Here is a 13,255-nt window from a genome sequence, read left to right as displayed (position 1 = left end):
ACATTAATGTTATGCAAACTGCAGCATCCCTCTCACCTTTCTCCAACCTTGGTGCCCCTACGCGTTTGTTTTGTTCAGTTTATACTGCTTTAATTCATACCGTAGAGGATATCCTTAACAGCCCATTAGCCCTCTTCCTTGTCCTCCCTTCACCCTCTCACCCCTGCTAACACACAACACCACCAGTTTTATGCAGGTAAACTATGGATGATTTAGCTGAGCTGTGGGAGGTCCAAAGATATTTGTGTTCAGAGGCCATTCACTGCTCAGACAGGGACTGACCGCTGAAGATAAAAGGGGCCCCCTCCTGCCTCATTGTATTCACTACCATCAGCAAGGGTGCCAAATTTGTCTCCGACCAGACAACAATCATACCAAAGGCTGCCTCTGAAGCTCCGTTCCCTACTCAGGCTCCCGGTGCTCAAAGGATGTGCAGCTCCGATCCCTACGCTCCAGCTTCTCCATCAGGGACAAAACCTTTACAAAGCACAAAACCTTCACTCAGATCACGCTTGTATATTGCCTAAATTAATTTACAGTATAAATTACAAATAAACAGGAGCCACAGCCCAAAGTGGTCCCCCAGTCTTTTTGTTCAATCCAAAGCTCACTCTGACTACCCGTATAGCAGTGTTTTTACTGTCGCAAGTCAGGCTGGTGGGCCTGCGTGTTTTAAGCATGACTTGTATTCTCTTTCTAAACATATGACATCAGAAAAATAATGAAGTTGTCAGGGGTGCATTAACCACATTCTCCCAAAGCGCTGGTCTGTTGTTGGCCTTTGTAGCTCTGATGAGGAAATAATTGTAGTAAACTGATCCATTTTCATTACAGTCAATTGTTTTTTAAAGCCAGCCAATTATTGCACCAGAAGTCCCTGTAATGTAAGGAAAAAATATGGGACTTCTGGTAACAGGAAACCCTAATTTGTATGTTTTTATTGCCTCTGTTACATAGTGAGCACAGAAATCCTTAGAATTTGGAGAATTATTATTTATTTATTCACAGGTAAGTAACCGAGGTGCCAGAAGCAACTCTACTTTGCACTCCTTCCCTTTGTGTTTTGTTCCTTTTTTCCAGTCACTTTGAAAAGATTCTTATTTACTGATTGGCCAGTCTGCTAAAGCCCAGTGAGGTTTCTTTAAGCAAAAGATGATCATATTGCACGCGCACAGAACAAAAAAAAAAAAAAAAACAGGCAACATCAGATGGGAGGAGCCAATTAAGTACAAGATGGGATGGGGTGGATGGTACGGGACAAACTCTGGGAGGGATGTGGGGGAAAAGACACATGGACAGTGTGTTGAAACTGACCGAGGCAGTGGGGGGGCTGGGGGTCAGACAGGTGTTGAGCCTTGCCCGATTCTTCCATCCACAGATGCCCAGAGTGATTTACAATAGGCATTTTCATCCGGGAGACAGACTTTAGTTGGCCTGTCACCAGCATGGAATATTCAAATTTAGGCATGGTGCACGTATGTGTCTAGACATGGACTTCAGCGTGAGGGGAAGTGTCCATGTCTTGCATTATTTAGACGCTCATGTAGCAGTCCATTTATGTGTGTCTTGGGTAGGACGGTGTCTGCTTGCTCCACAAGCTGTTCTCACTATTCTCGCAAGTTTGCTGCACACTAAATGTCTGCTTGGCCCCCAGGAGCTGCATTTTGGTTCAGGATCTTATTAACCTGTAGATTACAAACAAGTGACGGTGATCATCTACAGAATCAGTACAGCAACCTGGAATCACTACAGCAGCAGTATATTTGCCATTTATTCTTCCCCTTTCCCATTCACCCTGCCTGCATCTCCGCCCATAGCACTTGAATACCACTCCACAACACAATACCACTCCACATAATTACACTCCGACACACAATCCCACTTTATGTAAATTCACTACACTCAATACCACCTAATACCTACCCACATAATTCCAATGCACATCGTGCCACATTATTCGCCTACACAACTCCACTCAACACCACACAATTCCATAACAAACAATTCCACTACAACCCACATAATTCCATTCCACTCCACATACATCCACTTCACAACAAATGGCTAAAAGACATTGACAATAGCTCTCTGATTGCCACAAAGGCGAGACCTATTGGCTTTGCCAATGCTTGTTTCGTAGTATACTTGCTTATTGAGATGACTTTGTCCTAATGGTCTAAAGATATTCTTGGCCAAATTGGAGATGTCCAATGAAGACCATTCTATGAATATAAAAAAAGACCAAGGTTATGGTAATAAAGCTTATAAAATTCTGAACTGGCATATTACCAGAGGGAAGGTAGACTGGATTACACATTATGTTTATTTGGGAATAGTTACAGATAATATATTGAAATAGAAGGCCCAAATTGACAACTTGAAAGAGAAAGGTCAGAGAGGAGGTTAGGAACCAAGAAGTTTTATTACACACAGAATATTTTTTAAAGTTTCCATATTATAAAAGAGTTCTGAGCAAAATGCAATTAATTCTGTGTTGTGCTGTGGTGCGATATTGTATACTGGAAAGAGTAAATTTTAAAGAAGCTAGAAATTAATTTTCTGAGAAGGTTCGAATTGAGAACCTGCACACCTCATCCATTCATCATCAAATTACTTTATTCAAATAAATAAAAAATACAATATACACAAATATGAAAAGGCAGAATAAAATATAAACACCTCTAATAATTACAATTTCCAGGTCTAAAATACTGCTAACAGTTCTTCATAACAATTTAATAGGATACAAAATATAGATCACTAAAAAGATTTCTCAATAATTACTGCGGATTTGCAGTGCACTTAGGATAAAATTCAACATAGCATGGATAATAACTACGCTTCCCAGGCATTGTAAGTAAACAAAAGCCGACTCATAGGACCTAATCTTCGAGGCTATTAAAACTGGGTGTAGTAACTATCTGCTGTGTGTGGTTCAAAGGGAGCAAAATAGGGTAAAGTGCTTTCTGCTTTGGTATGTGGCGCAGTCGCTGCCGCAGGGGCAGAGGAGAAGTGAGGAAAACCATGTGCCTTGGGTAAAGAAGGCCACCAAAAAAATGCACGGACTTTAGGCTAAATCTGGTCAATAAAAATGCATGCTGCTCTTATAATATTGCCTTTAAAGATAGTGCAGGATGTGGGATTACAGGAGAGGTTGGTTGGGGAGGCTCAACTGCCCCAGCACACCTATTCACTATACGAAGGGAATGGGAATGTCTGTGGAAAAAGCTCTTTCACCTTTTGTGGCAACCGGCTGGCGGACTCACCCAGGCTTGAAAAATATTCTGGGATGCCCAGCTTTGTAAATCTTTGTTTTATATATTTGAGCCATGTGATCTCTGGGAGTTATCTAGGGGTAGACAGCCAGGACTGTTCTACAAAAGTGAGCCTCTGGATTCTTCCAAACTCTGAGCCAGAATAAAAGGAGCTGTAATTTGACATAGTCTTCTATAAAGCCAAACCCAATGTCTTTGTGGCAAAAATTAGCAGGGGTAGATTGTGGGCCCGCGAACAGCCTTATCAGAGATTTTCAATTATTTGTAGACTGTTATTGTTAACATAACCCCATTCACCAGTACCAAAGGAAGCAGTGGATAAGCATTTACTCTTAAAAAGACATAATAATTCTCCCACTGGTTTGTGTCCTAACCTTTCAGCAAATCTAAACACAGCATAAGTGGATTTTTGGAATTGCAGGGAGCTAGTATTCAGTAAAAATGTCCAGTTAAAAATCAACATCAACAGGAACACCTAAATACGTAAAATGAGTGATTTCTATAATTTCTTAGCTGCCAAGTGTAAATGTTCTAGCCTTGGATGAGTCTGGTCCGCACTTCATTATGGATGGTTTTGTTAGGTTTGTCCTTAATCCTAAACTATTCATAAAGCTATTAAAGTATCCAGTAAGGATTGCAAGCCATTTGCTGTTCTTGCTATTAGCACTGCATCATCTGCGTACAGTAATACAGGGACAAGGCGTTTAGTAATCTTCAGAATATCTTTTCCTAGACTGCATAAATAGTACTCAAGGGCATTCATGTATGATAAAAAAAGGAAAGTTAGCCTTGTGCTACCCCAGCTACAGAGGGACATTCTGCTGATAAGTACCCTTCCAGACTAGGGCGAAATGCACTTTGGCCATCCAAGAGCTCCCGGGTCTCCTCTGCCCATTCTTCTAGTTTAGCCAGAATTATGCTGTCCAGGATCTTAACCATGCTATCTAACAATGAGATTGGTCGGTAGCAATGGGGCACATTCTTGTCTCCCACTTTTTAAAAATGGAGTCGATTATGGCCTCCTGTCATGTCTTAACTAGAGGTCCTACAATTGCAGATATGATAACATTTGTCATCAATGGGCCCCAAAATTGCAGCAGAAATTTGATATAGGTCAGATGGGATTCTCCCTGGGCCTGGTGCTTTATCTAGGGGGCTGCTTTCTGTAGCAAACATGACCTCTGACACCTCAATTGATCTGCTGAGGGCTATGGCAGCGTCTTGCTCATAACATGCTGCTTCGCCCATTATCGTATTGACAATTAGATCACCAGTGCCAACAAATTTAGAAAAGTGATCAATCCGTCCTTTGGCCAATATAACCATCTCCACCTTTGGTATTTCATCTCCAGATGGATATGGGGAATTAACAACCTTCCAGTAAACTCGGGAGCCCTTCCGGGCACTTGCTGCCTTGAGATCTTCAAAGGGTCTCTCCTTCCAAATGGCGATTGCTTCTTTATATGCTTTCCTAGCCAAAACCATCTATACCTGGTCTCACAGTTGCTTGCCAAGAGCTGACTTGGGGGATTTATGAGCCTGGGTGCAGGCGTGGTTAAATCATCTAGGGCTATTACTGATATTTGTGGCACTTTTGGTTACTTTCGCTGCCTGTATGATGTCTGTGGGACTAGCATCATCCTGCAGAACAGTAGCGATTTGGGCCTGGTTATCTACTAAAAGATATTTGCTAAAACCATCTTCATTAACTTTTGCCCACTTGATATTCAGGCCCTTATTTTTGCTATATTCAGCTCTGTACTGCAGGGCACGATTGGTGTTTTTGCCCAGGTCAAGTTTTAGTTCCATAGTTAGAGGGCTATGGGCACACAAGCAGCTAATCAATAGCTTTTGATTATTAAAAAGTGGGATCAGTTCCTTTGAGATTAATATATAATCAATTATTAAACTTGAATGTGGCCCTATACACGCTGGTACTTGCCTCTGATCTGTGCTAGTAAGGTCTTGTACAAATATCAGATTACAGCTACTCTGTTCAACGTTTCCCTGTACAGGGAGTGCCTAAAGTGTGAGGGGTTTGCCATTTTGTCACAAATGCCACGTGACATCACAATTTTGGGATTACAGATATTAACGCCTCCTGCCCAGATTATTAAAAGTTCCCTCTTGTGATCATTCTGGACGTTATGCAATTATTCTTCCAAGCCTTCCACCATCTTGGTCACTATTGAATCAAATATGTTTTATCGATAGGTCGGAAGATTTATGCAATTTCAGTAAAAGCATATAATAATGGCAAGCTAAAGACTTCTGCACCATCATGCCCACAAGAGCCACGGAAATAAAGTTATGCAGACCCCCTTTTGCCCTTCCTGACTTGGATGGAGTGGCTGAAACATAGTTGGTTAAATATCCATTTATGTGAGGAGGGGTTTAATGACCAAGTCCCTCGACAGAAGATGATTTGATACTGTACCACTGTCTTTGCTCAGTCTGGATTTTTTAGTTTGAAGCACAATCTTGCCATGTTCCATGAGATTAAATCCCCAGGTTTTTTTCTGGTTAACATTGTCATTAGTCATTGGAGACTTGGCCATAAGAAGGCGAGTAGGCTCTTTGTCCCCCTCTATATGTTAAGCGATTTGTGGTTGTCAGTTTATTTGTTCTATGGATGACAAAGCCTCACACCTGTTCGAGAGAGTAAACTGCCAAGCTTGGGACAAACTGCTGCCCTGTCTTTTGTAGGGCCCTATTGATGATGCCACATGAATGATTGATTCTTGGACCATAGAAGAAGCCCAGGGGTTGTGCTCTAGTACCCTCCAAGTGGGTGGGTGATTGGGAGAGGCAGTGTGACAAGGCTAGCACTAGGTCCGGTCTTCTAAAGTTTATTATGACACAATTGCCATGTGAAGATTTTACCACAGGGCCAACCCAGGAGACTCCTCTCACAGAGATAATGTCTTTCAACAGCTCAATGGTCCAGTCCAAATGTTTTCTTGGCCAGTAAGACACTTTATTCATAAGGGACGTATCTGATTCGAAGTGTGATGGGTCTACTCTTGGTACATTTTAAAGAACAATCATATTGTATACTCGGGGAGGGGCATTTTGGAGGGTGTGTGGTCGAACATCGTGAGCATCATTCAAACTTTTACAATAATTATATGAGAAAACATGAGTGTTTTGGACGCCCCTTTTTTTGTTGGCTGCTCATCTCAGGGGCCACCAGCTTCTTTTGGGGTTGTAAACTTGGTGGCACAAGGCTGTCATGTGGGGGCTCGCGCAAACTCATGGCTTCCTCTCTTAATTTTTCAGGGTGGGTTATATGTAAACAACTGGTGGATTGCACCTGACTCCACTGTTTATTCAGCCACCCTAGGATCTATTCATGTCTGTCCAATACAGTCATTCTATCTGCTAGTTTCCCTTGGGCTAGCTGGCTTATCTAGCTTCCCTTCCAGGGCATTTAGCTTTGTCATTACCAAAGAGAAATGTCCCTAAATTGGCTATCCAGGTGACATAGTTCAGTGGTTTCCAACCTGTGGTCCTGAAAACATCTTGGGGGTCCACAAAGCTTCCTCAAGGGGTCCGTGATAGCATAGAAAATTAAGATTTATAAAGTGGCAAAATGTACAAATGGACATTTTAAAACTTACTGTATATTAGTATCCTCAGATTGGTTCCTGGGAGCAGTGTAAGTGCATAAAACTGAATATAGTATGGACGATGTGTGGCTTCAACTGAATTTAGAAAAGCTCCAACCTTCCTATTAATTGTTTTTTATTTGTTTGCAAATTAAATAAAATATGTTATTTTTGTGCATGTGTTTGATGGAATGCTCGTTTCTGTATTTGTGTATTGTTTTGTGGTTCATATTGACAATATATAGGCCTGGGCCCCCGCTTCTAGTAATGACTCAGTTGGGAGGGGGAGGGGGGTTAGGGTTGGGTCCCTGGATTCCCATAAAGATTCAGTGGGGATCCCCAGGTTCAAGTAATGATAAGGTGGGGGTCTACAGAAGTCAATAGGTTGGGAACCACTAATCTAGTTTATAGAAGCAATTAGAGGCAAAGTTTTTAGAATCAATTTCTCCAACATCTACCTTCTTCATTGGCTTTTTCTCTGTGGGCTTCTTGCCACTAGGTCTATGTTTTACTAGAAGAACAGGTTTGGGCAATAGGGGGGTAGGGCTGGCACTGCTTATATTGGTAGTCTCTCACCTGCTTTTCTTAGGGCTTTCAGAACAGGCTATTTACTCAAGCAAAGTCAGTATTGGTGAGCCTTCAGCAACACATGGGTTGGGCTGGACGGGTCTGGCTAGGGTTCTCTTGCAAGTAGGAAATGGTTCCTCTACAATTAGATTGTCTAGAGTGATCTGACGAGAAAACTTTATGTGTAGAGTGAGTAGATTCCTTGCTGTCTGCTGGGCTACCCCCCGAAAGCCCAAAATTCTTTAAAGCTAAATCAATGCTTGCTTCTACATAGACAATTTCCGTTTCAGTGGCCCAAATAGCTGATGACAGATAACTGGTGATAATTTTGAGGCCACGCCCCTTTTTTCATACAGGATGTCAGATGACTTCTAAGAGTTTTTGGTTCAGGACAGTTAAAAAAGTAGAAGTAAAAAAAAAAATGGAAATGGAACTAAGTACCTTTCATTCTCTTAGTAATGCTCGCCTCCTTGTTGCAGTGTATACCACCAGGGGTTAATATCCCAAGCCAAAAGAAGGGGTGCAGCCTCTTCCATGCTCTGACAGCCGCAGACGAGCCCACTCTTGGCCCAGTCTTTGCCTGGGCACAAGCCTAAGCGCGTCCAGCACTGTGGGAGCCCAGCGGCACTTTTAAAGCATTAGACAGTCGTGGTTGGAGGTCCCTCCTTAGCACAGGGAGAATGCTGGGGTACAAAGCCCCTCACCAGCGAGGGGCTTCTCAGGTGAGCAGAAATGCAGGCTGCGATTATGCCGGCAAAGAAACTGCTGAAACTTGTGTCCTGCACTGCGGGATCCCAGCAGTGCTTTTGAAGCATCAGACGGTCGTAGTTGGAGGTCCCTCCTTAGCTAAGGGGGGTTGCTGGGGGGACGAAGTCCCACATCAGTGAGGGCCTTCTTAGGTGAGCAGAAATACAGATTTGAATTATGTGGGCAGAGAAACCGCTTGGTTTCACTAATAAAAGCATTGAACTTTCATAGTTCATTATGATAGATGTAGTAAACATATATGAGCATGAAGTTAATTTGAAAAAATGGATCTGTGGTGACAAAACATTTAAACTCATACTTAACTACAGTCCAAAAAATCAATTTGAATCCATTTTCAAAGAGATGTCCATGCTTATGGAATCGGTGTGCCAGAAGAAGAGGGACAAAATGATACAAATTGATACTGGTCACAGTGTCATACAGCATATGCAGTCTTTAGAAGAAGGTGTTGGAAGAGGCACACAGATTGCTACCAAAGAACCTGTAGAGAAGCCCAGACAACTGCATGGAAGATCTGAAGCTTGTACGCTCCGTGTTTTCAACTCACAATCCCAACAACATTAGGGTAATGTTAATAGTGCAGAAAATAAGCAACTATTTTGAGGTCTGGAGGCATCAATGCTGAAGGTACAAAGCCTGCAAACTGCATGCCTGTGGCGAATGTTTTTGAAGCTTTACAAATATGCCAGGTAATTATTGCTTCTTCCTTGTGCAGTACAGAACCCACTGACGAACGTCTTATCATAATTATAGTTTATTATCTCAGGCTTTAGGTTGGACTGGTATGATGTTTACTGTCAGACCTGTTCTCTCCCAAAGGTTTGTCTTCACTCCTCCTATTTAACTGCATTGTTTTTTTTGCAATTAGGACCCTGTGCGTTTTACTAGTGCTAAAGTGCTTGTGTTCTCTCCTTCACACATACTAAAACTGACCTACACTGGGCCATCTAATTCACTTGTAAGTCCCTGGAAAATGGTACCAAGTGTACCCAGGGCTTGTTAAATGCTACTAATGGGCCTGCAGCACAAATTGGGCCACCAAATAAAGTAACCATTTAAAGCATGTCTCAGGCCTGCCACTGCAGTTTTAAACTGTCATTTTGGCCTGCCAAAATAAACCTTTTTGCCAGCCTAAACCTAACCTTTCAATTATAAATCAGCCTTAAGGTAGGCCATAAAGGCTCACAAGACAGAGTGCATGGTATTCAAAAAATAGTATATGTATACTTATGTTTTGCATGGCCATTGCAGTAGAAAACTCCTAACAGATTTGTTCATTATGGTAAGGTCCATCATTCCAATTGACTAACACTGTTACTTTTTACATTTAGTAAGTGATAATGTAGATTGGAAACAGCTAGGAATGTACTGTTTACACACAAATTAATGGTAATTTGAACTCTTTAATGGTAAAGTCTGATTTTAAGTCACAATTTTGGAAATGAAAGTTGGCATTTTCTTGTCCTCGCCTTTTGACCCTTCTGCCAGTGTCCTGGGTCACATAACTGTGAATGGCTCTGCTGTTGCGGTTTGTGTTTTCCTCCCAGCCAGGGACACGAAGGGGACAAGATGTGGGCAGGATGGGTCATCCTGCCAGGAAGGCTGCGAGAGGCGCTGTGCCCTGCCCCACTTGCGCTTCAAAGGGCCTGCCACCAGCACACACAAAGGAACCAGGCACTAGCATTTTGTCACCTCAGACTTCTCGAAGCCTTGACAGGGGAAGGGAAGAACTTTCTAGAGCCAAATGGGGAGAGGAGGGGTTGGACAAGTTACCTCCTACCCCCATACACAAAGGTTGGCACCAGTTGTAAATGTTGGATGGATATTCCTCGAAATTAGATAAGGTAATGTAAAAGACAGACAGAGAATGAGAGAGAAATTAGGTCTTAGAAGCTCTGGGGGAAGAAATAAGATCTGGAAGTCCTACTGTGAGAAGCGGGAGGAGATGAACAGCAGATTGGCAGCCAGAACAAAGGTCTAAAATTAGGAACGCAGGATGGTGTGGCCGACTGGGTCTCAAAATAGCCATGCACTGCTTGGTCTCCTGTCCAAGCCTTCTTTGGTGGCCATTTGGTACCACCATTGGCACCATGAATCTTGAGGAAGTGATTCGATCAAGGAGGACAAACTAGAGTCTCACACAGAACAGTAGAGGTGAGACCTCTAACCTGACTAGCAATCAGAGTGTGCATTGTGCACCTGTTTATATGGAGCCAGTGGTGGCAAAACACCCTGCACTGTCCCCGCAGACTTAGAGACCTACTGGAGGGGAGCATCAGCCTAATCTGAGGGGCAGGACACCAAGGCATGTGGCCTGATGACTTGTGTGCCATGGCTTAATTGGGGTGCAGCCATTAAGTGGTCCCTCAGCTGCACCATCAAGAGTGAGCTGGAGAAAGCAACTCTGAGAACGCAGAACATCAGCCCGAATCACCAACCTGGCTCCTTTGTGCTAAGGTCCTCGTGCCACATGAAAGGCTCGTGAAATCAAACTTTATTACTTTTTTCCGTACCATACAAGAATGCAATCAGGATTTCACTGCCCCTCGAGAGGGGTTTGAACAGTGAAGTAAACATTATTTGACATAGAGGAAAAGAAACAAGTCAAGCACATTGTTGTAATTTGCAGTAATAATTAGGAAGGCAAACATAGTTACAATGGTTCTGCTGGTTGTACATAACTATGTTATGGGTAACAGTGCGGGGCAGGTCATACCAGGTAGATACGTGGTGTTACAATGCTAGATGTGTGTTATATAGAGTGCGTAGGTAATCCCTCAACAGTCGCCAAATATCCTTAGGTCTAGATGAGGGTGGTTGTGGGGATGCATGGAGTTTGCTAGTGTTGTCGCAGTAGATGAGACTTCTCAGCCACTGCTGTGTTGTGGGTGGGTGTCTGGTACCCCATTGCAGTGCTATTTCCCTTTTAGCCAGGAAGAGAGCTGTGGCAGCACAGCGTCTCAAACACTTCGTAATATCCCCACATATCCCAAAAGGGCCAACTGCGGGTCAAAGCAAATGCACTTTTTCAAAATAGCACTTACTCCTTAAAGATTATAACTTTCTGAAGCAAGTTAAGATGTTGTTGAGCCAGTACATGAAAAATGCAACCTCCAGGTTCAGTAAAGCCTACACTTTCTTATAATATCTACATACCTCAAAGAAACCCAAAGCCAGTGCTCTCCATATGGCTTTTTTTAAGGAATGAATTCCGAAGCCCTGGTGTACTACTAGTGTGCCTGATACTCTACAAAGGCTAACCTAGTTTTTGTTGATTTTATCAAGCTGACTCACTCTCCTACTCTCACTGGTAAATGGTTCATCAATTTACAGCAGTCGTGTGGTATTAGCAAAATAAAAAGCAACAAAACCATTTCTCTTTTATTGGGGGCATCGACCTGGCAAAAATGTTCTTAAACAAATGTTGCATAAGAAGTGTACAATATTTTACATTTCTTTAGCCGTACAATAGTGGTTTACACATATGGTAGTGTGTGAATCAAGAATTGATTTTATCTCAAAGAGCAGCCACCTTCAAGCTCCAGAAATCCCATGCCGAGAAAGCATTTGCAAAGCCAACAGGTCTAGTCATGGTAAGCCTGAGATATTTCTATCTATTTAGCAAACATATGCAATGTGGATTTAAAGTGTAAAGATAATAAGTATAAATACCGGAAGGTGGTCTGCATAGGTTTGCAAAACAAATAAGTAGAAAATGACCTAAAATTAATTAAACATGCCTTTACAAATTCAGTAGTTCTCGCCTTTGAATGCCGTTACCTGAACTTTTAGCTTTGCAGTGCTTAATGTCCAATGGCACAATGGCTCCAGTGGCAAAAAGAAACAAAAAAGCTTGTTTACCAAAGTGGAACAGCATTGGAAAAAACAACAAAAAAGCTGCTACAAAAAGAAGACATACATGCGGGCATATGTTACCACCCCGGCATATATATATGTGTCCTACAGCAGTCATTTTCTTTTTTAACATAACATCATTTTTCAAGACGACAGACAGCAATTTTAGAGTGTTACATTTACAAAAATGTGTGTAAAGCGTAGCAAATGTAAGGAGGTCCCGGGAGCAAAGTGTACCTGACAGGTCCAACAAGGTAAAAATAGCATGGACAACAGGGTGGTGGGAGGGGGTAAAACCAACACGAACAATGGGAGGTGGGAGAGGTAAAACTAACGCAAACAATGGGGGCATGGGAGAGGGGTAAAAGCAACCTCGACAATGAGGGTGTGGGGTAAAAGCAACATGGACAATAGGGGTGTGTGAATGGGTAATAGCAACAGACAACGGGGGAGGTAAAAGCATTAGACAATCGAGGTGCAAAGGTGTAAAAGCACCACAGACATTGGAGGTGGGATTGAGTAAAAGAAAGACAACGGGGGCAGGAATAGGGGAAAAAAACAATACAGACAATGGGGGCAGTCAGCAATGGGAAAACAACAACAGGGGGAGTAAGAAAAAATGTCCTTCAATCCCAGTGCGAGTGGCAGCGGAAGGACACTAATCAAAGACAATCAGTCTGTACTTGGTCCATGTTCCAGAGGAAAGAACAGGAATGAATCCAGCACAATCTGCCCAATTAGGAGGCAGAAAGTAATAATGTCAATGAAGCCAATGAATGGCGAGCAATGGGCAGGCCGCTAGCCCCTTGCTATAATCAATACCTCTTGCACGCAAGAGCACGTGCAGGACATGCACTGTTACTGGTGAAACCTAAAAAGTGGTTCTCTGAACGTAAGCAGTGCTATCGTTCAAGTCATCACAATTAAAAGAACAATATGAAAACCTATGCTCAGGTGGTGGGGCAAGCACACAAAGCTGATTAGCCACTGAACAAAAAGCAAGCAAGGCCAACTAATACTAATCTATGGGCTGACACAAAGCTCACTGTAGTACTGGTATTGATCACAACAGGCCTTCCACAACAGACAACTAAAAGTGGTCTGTAGGTGAGTCCTAAAAACATAACATGAAATGAAAGCAGAAATGAAAGCAGAAAAAAAAGCAGATATTGGACTCCAAGC

At 42.5% G+C, this 13,255-nt stretch overlaps 1 protein-coding gene across 7 annotated transcripts in view; it reads right to left on the bottom strand.

Moving 5' to 3' along the window:
• The window catches only part of PACSIN2 (protein kinase C and casein kinase substrate in neurons 2), a 354,098-nt gene that overhangs the window by 161,755 nt on the left and 179,088 nt on the right, over positions 1-13,255 (bottom strand). The gene's annotated exons all lie outside the window — the stretch shown is intronic.

The sequence above is a fragment of the Pleurodeles waltl genome, chromosome 4_1, assembly GCF_031143425.1.
Source record: "Pleurodeles waltl isolate 20211129_DDA chromosome 4_1, aPleWal1.hap1.20221129, whole genome shotgun sequence".
Taxonomy (NCBI): Eukaryota; Metazoa; Chordata; class Amphibia; order Caudata; family Salamandridae; genus Pleurodeles; species Pleurodeles waltl.
The sequence above is the reverse complement of the archived record's forward strand: the minus strand, read 5'-3'. Positions and strand labels throughout refer to the sequence as shown.